Below are 6000 nucleotides of genomic sequence, written 5' to 3'. Positions count from 1 at the left end.
ATGTTAAAAAGTAAATTTGATTGAATTTCCTGTTCCTTGTATTTTCATACTGACTAAAAATGGAAAAAAAACTAATTTCCATGGAAGGGAGAAGAAAAGCAATTTATAGCCTGATAGATACTTCTAATTATATTTTCCTATCAATAAGTATATTCATTATACTTGTTTTAAAACATATATTCTCATGTTGAAACTTTTTTTATTATTTATTTATTTTTTGAGACAGAGTTTTGCTCTTGTTGCCCAGGCTGCAGTGCAATAGTGCCATCTTGGCTCACTGTGACTTCCAGCTCCCAGTTCAAGTAATTCTCCTGCCTCAGCCTCCCAAGTAGCTGGGATTACAGGTCCCCACTACCATGCCTGGCTAATTTTTTTTGTATTTTTAGTAGAGATGGAATTTCACCATGTTGGCCAGGCTTGAACTGCTTACCTGAGGTGATGTGCCCGCCTCAGCCTCCCAAAGTGCTGGGAGTACACGTGTGAGCCACCACGCATGGCCTATTATTATTTTTTGAGACAGGGTCTCACCCTGTCACCCAGGCTGGAGTGCAACGGTGCCATCATGGCCTCCTGCAGCCTCTTCCGAAACGATCCTTCTGCCTCAGCCGCTCAAGTATCTGGAACTACAAATGCATACCACCATGCCTGGCTAATTTTAATTTTTCTTTTGTAAAGACAGAGTCTGGTTATGTTGACCAGGCTGGTTTCAAACCTGGCCTCAAGAGATACTCGCTTCTACCAAAGTGCTGGGATTACAGGTTTGAGCCACCACACCTCGCCTGCAACTTTTTAGTTGACTTCCAACTTGAAGTTCTTTAGAGAAAGTAATATGATAGATTTCATAATTCAATTCCCAGGAGCTTGTTTTGAATGGAAGTAGGGGGCTGATAATTTATTGTTTGGTTACTTTGATTTTCATAGTCCCTCAAAATCATACTTCATCTAGCTATACCAATTTTATCAGCTTTATGAACTGGCTATTGTTCAGCCATTCAAAAAATATTTACTGGGTGCCTGTGTCAGTGTTTTATTAGATGCCAGGGATACATCAATAAATGAGACACTATTTATCTGCACAGAGCTTACATTCTAGTGGGGGGACACAGTTACAAAACAAAAGGAAGGTAATTGCAGATTGCAGTAAATACTGTTGGAAATAATGTAGTAAGAGAAATTTAACACATACTAAATGTCCAGAATGTCCCAGGCTTTGTGCTAGAAAGGCTGCAATGATAAACAAGAGAGATCAGTCCTGTTCTAATAGGCCTATTGTGTATGAACTTGTCGCTTTGTATGTGATTTGGGTTGTGAATACAGCTGGCCCTCAGTATCCTGTGGATTCAACTATCCTCAGAATAAAAATATTTTTTTTTAATCCCACAAAACAAAAAAAAAAGTTAAAAAATACAGTATGACTACACAGCATTACATTGTATTAAGTACTATAAATAATCTAGAGATGATGTATGTGGAGGATGATAACCAAATACTATGCCATTTTATGTAAGGGACTTGAACATCCACTGATTTTGATATCCATGGAAGTCCCACAACCAATTCCCACTCCCCTCCTCATATGGAGGGATGACCATATTCACAAACTTTGCGCTAAGAGACTGGTATGTCAGGGTTTTTTGGTTAGGATCAACAGAAACTAACACTGGCTAACAAACTAGTACTTGCTAACGTAAGCAAAAGGGAATTATTTGGAAAGATATTAGAAGTTTTGAAAATTGATGAGAAGGCCAAGAATCAGGCTTAGAATCAAGCAGAAACCAATGTTTGGAAAGTTCATGAAAACAGTTCATGAGGCACCTTGAAAGGGAGTGGGATTCTTTGGAAAGAAAGGCAAGTGGCCAAAAGTAAAAGATTCCTAAAGAAACAAGATTGTATCACAGAATCCAAATCCCACCCCCACCATGCACAGTTTATTAAAGAAACTGCAGTTCACCATGCTAACAGAAGAGGGTCCTCTTTAACTAAAAACTGAGTAAGTCACCCACATCCCTTCTACCCTCCATTCTATAGAGCCACCTGTTATTGCTGATTCAAGAAGATCCTACACATTTAATCACGAATAGAAAAGCCACCAAAAATCCATACAAGGCTATTATAAAAAACAGAAAATGAAAACTTTTCAATCAAAAGAAAATACTACCTTCTAGAAAATATGAAGCAGAGGCAAATAATATACAACACTCCAACATGAATATCATTAAGTAATTGCACATATAAAAGAACACAGCAAATAAAAATTTTAAAACTCAATAGTAAGATGTAAAATGAGAGTTGAACAAACATAGGCAATATACTGAAAAGATAAAATCATCTAAAAATGAAAACTAAATCACAGGGTACCTGAGAGACACAAATAAAAGTAAAGTAAGAAACACAGAGAAGAGGAATAAAACAGCTATGAGAACAAAAATGAGATAAAAAGGATCAGAGATAAAATAATATAGAAAAAATTATCTGGGCCTCTAGGTAAAAATCAACAACAAAATGTCATTTCCAAAAGGGAAAAAAATCAAGTGGTGCCACACTTCTTGATAATAACATCAAGCAACCCAACAGTGAAGCACAAATTCAGACAAACTCAAGAAAAGGAAACGTTTGTCAAGGATCTTCTACATGGCCAAGCTGTACTTTAAGTATCTAGGCTTCAGAAGAAATTTTAAACATGTCACAACTCAGAGAATATTGTACAGTACTTACAAGCCCTCCTTGAATACTCTACAGAAGAGCTTCATCCAGCCAAGGGTTGACTGGAGAGACTTCAGGTAAGTATCAGTAGGGTATTAAATATACTTTTTTAAAATTTTAATTAATTTTATTACAAAGGTGGGGATTAGGATGGGAAAATAGTGTGTAAATATTATATGTTCTAATCAAAAAGAAATAAGACTACAGAAAATATGAAGAGATAATATATTCATTGACGGTCACATAGACAATTAGATAAGAATCGAACATCATTCAAAGGTGTCAAATTAAATAATAGAGGCCTAGACAAGCAAATTGGGGACTCTAAATGCATTATATAAAATGTTATCAGTATAAATTAGAACATACAAACCTTTCTAAACATCCAAAGAAATTTTATAAAGACCCCATGTTGTGAAAGAGGCATAGTTGGCCGGGCGCGGTGGCTCACGCTTGTAATCCCAGCACTTTGGGAGGCCGAGGCGGGCGGATCACGAGGTCAGGAGATCGAGACCACGGTGAAACCCCATCTCTACTAAAAATACAAAAAACTAGCCGGGCGTGGTGGCGGGCGCCTGTAGTCCCAGCTACTCGGAGAGGCTGAGGCAGGAGAATGGCGTGAACCCGGGAGGCGGAGCTTGCAATGAGCCGAGATCACGCCACTGCACTCCAGCCTGGGTGACAGAGCGAGACTCCGTCTCAAAAAAAAAAAAAAAAGAGGCACAGTGAGTATAGCAATATGCATATTTGTTGGCTTTTTAAAAAGAAACACATGAAAGATAAATTGGAAAACTAAGAAAATACTTATAATAATTACTTAGATGGTTAGGAATGGAGGGATAGGTATGACAGCTAGATTTTTTCAGAGTACACTTTTCATATAAAACTTTTCAAAAAAATTTATCGTTTCTTTTTTTTTCTTTTTTGTAGAGACAGGATCTCACTCTGTTGCCCAGGCTGGTCTTGAACCCCTGGCCTTAAGTGATCCTTCCACCTCGGACTGCCAAAGTGCTGGAATTACAGGCATGAGCCACTGCACCTGGCCATGTTGCTAAATTTTAATTGTAAATATTAATTTGAATTCATGATCTTTTAAAATTGTATTTCCTAGCTATGTCCACTAAAATGGCCTAGAAACAATGACAGCTCAGTAACAATGGATTCTATAACACATTCCATTCACTGGCTAGAAAGATTCCAAAGAAAAAATAACATAAATCCCACTCCCCTTAAAAGGTATAGGGCTCCTTGGAGAATTAGCTGATAATCCAAATTTGGAACAAGACAAATATAAGGTAAACCTCGGATTTCTTGTGCCTGAAGCAAATAAGGACTAAAAGACTAACTAGGTCATGTTTAAAAAACACAAGAGTGGCCGGGCGTGGTGGCTCACGCCTGTAATCCCAGCACTTTGGGAGGCCGAGGCGGGTGGATCATGAGGTCAGGAATTCAAGACCAGCCTGGCCAAGATGGTGAAACCCAATCCCACTAAAAATACAAAAAATTAGCCGGGCATGGTGGCAGGCACCTGTAGTCCCAGCTACTCAGGAGCCTGAGGAAGGAGAATCATTTGAACCCGGAGGGTGGAGGTTGCAGTGAGCCGAGATCGTGCCACTGCACTCCAGCCTGGGTGACAGAGTGAAACTCCGTCTCAAAAAAAAAAAAAAAAACACACAAGAGCTAGCTTGTTGTGACTTCCATGGGCTAGAGGCTCACAATATATATGAGCATCAAAAAGAACTGTGACGGATTGGCTATAATATATTGAGTAATTTTTTTTAAATTCATGAAGACATGGTCTTTTTTTTAAAGAGGGGTATTAGAGAAACAGGAGGGAAATATACATTTTTATTTTAAAAAAAGAATATAAACTAATAAATGTAGAAGAAATTTAGAGCACTAAAAAAATTAATCACCATTTTGCGCCCCAGTGTAATAAATGATTCAGTCAAGAATCATCAATTGATGCTAAAGCCATTGGGAAACAGAATATTCTCCTGGTGCTAAAACATTACTCCATAGATTACTAAGGGTGAAAAAATGACCTTTACCACGGGGAGAACTTTACAATAACCTTTACAATGGGGTAGTCATCATCTTAACCAAATAATCAATTACCAACACTAATAATGAGATTATCTGTGCCTTTTAATACGATACAATATAAAATCTGTGAAATATTTTTACCCAATACATTTAACCTGAAGGTAATCAAACCTATAGACTCGACTTCCAGTTCAAAGGACATGAAAGGAATAAAGGGAACAAATCAAACCACATAATAGGAGCAAAGTAACTTTGGCCCTTCAAAGAGTACTATCATGGGGAGAAAAGTCATTAGAGGTAGCATTTTCAGTCTGTTGGTATAAAAAAGCCACTGAGGGGCAGGTGGTGGTGCAGGAAAGGGACTTCTAGACCAAAGGAGACAATCAAATACAAAGCATTAAACTTGATTTTACCCTCGTTCCAAAACAAAAAAGCTATAAAAAATCATTTTTGAGATAACTGGGAATACAACTGACTCTTGAACAGCAGATTTGAACTGCATGGGTCCACTTATATGCAGATTTTTTTTCAGCCAAATGCAGATGGAAAACAGTTATTTGCGGGATGTGAAACCCGCCCATAGGGAGGGCTGAATTTTCTTATACACTGTTTCCCCCTAAGGACTTGAGTGTGCCCAGATTTTGGTATACACGAGGTGGGGGTCCTGGAACTAATCCTCCACGTTACAGAGGGGCAATTGTATTTGAATTTGAACTTGGATGAAGTGACCTGAATTAATTTAAATTTTCTTAGGTGTCATAATGGCACTGAGGTTAAGAAGATGTCCATATCTTTAGGTCATGCATGCTGGAGTATGTAGGGGTAAAGTGTCCCAACAGAGATAAAGCTAGTGTGGCAAAATGTTAATAATGGTTGGATTTAGTTGGTATACCAATCTTTCAAGTTTTTTGTATGCTGCAAAATGAAAAGCTGGAGAAAATTTAATTTTATAAAAAGGTCTTTAACAATGTCGCATGTGTGAGTTCATGGAGGTAGCCCATGAGTTTTTTAAAGCTAAATTGGCACAATCTGTCATAGCATGATTGAAGCAATTAAAATGGCAATATTATAAAAACAAAATATTGAAAATAAAATGAAACTTGACACATGAGGGAAAGGGAGAAAAATAATATGAAATAATGGAAATTTGAGGCATTATGTGTATATAACATCCAAAATAAGTGGCAGGTTTTAAAATTCTAGAATTCATAGCAATATGACTGGAACAGTTATAAAACGAAACATGGGCAC

Source organism: Symphalangus syndactylus, chromosome 12, assembly GCF_028878055.3.
Source record: "Symphalangus syndactylus isolate Jambi chromosome 12, NHGRI_mSymSyn1-v2.1_pri, whole genome shotgun sequence".
NCBI lineage: Eukaryota > Metazoa > Chordata > Mammalia > Primates > Hylobatidae > Symphalangus > Symphalangus syndactylus.
The sequence above is the reverse complement of the archived record's forward strand: the minus strand, read 5'-3'. Positions refer to the sequence as shown.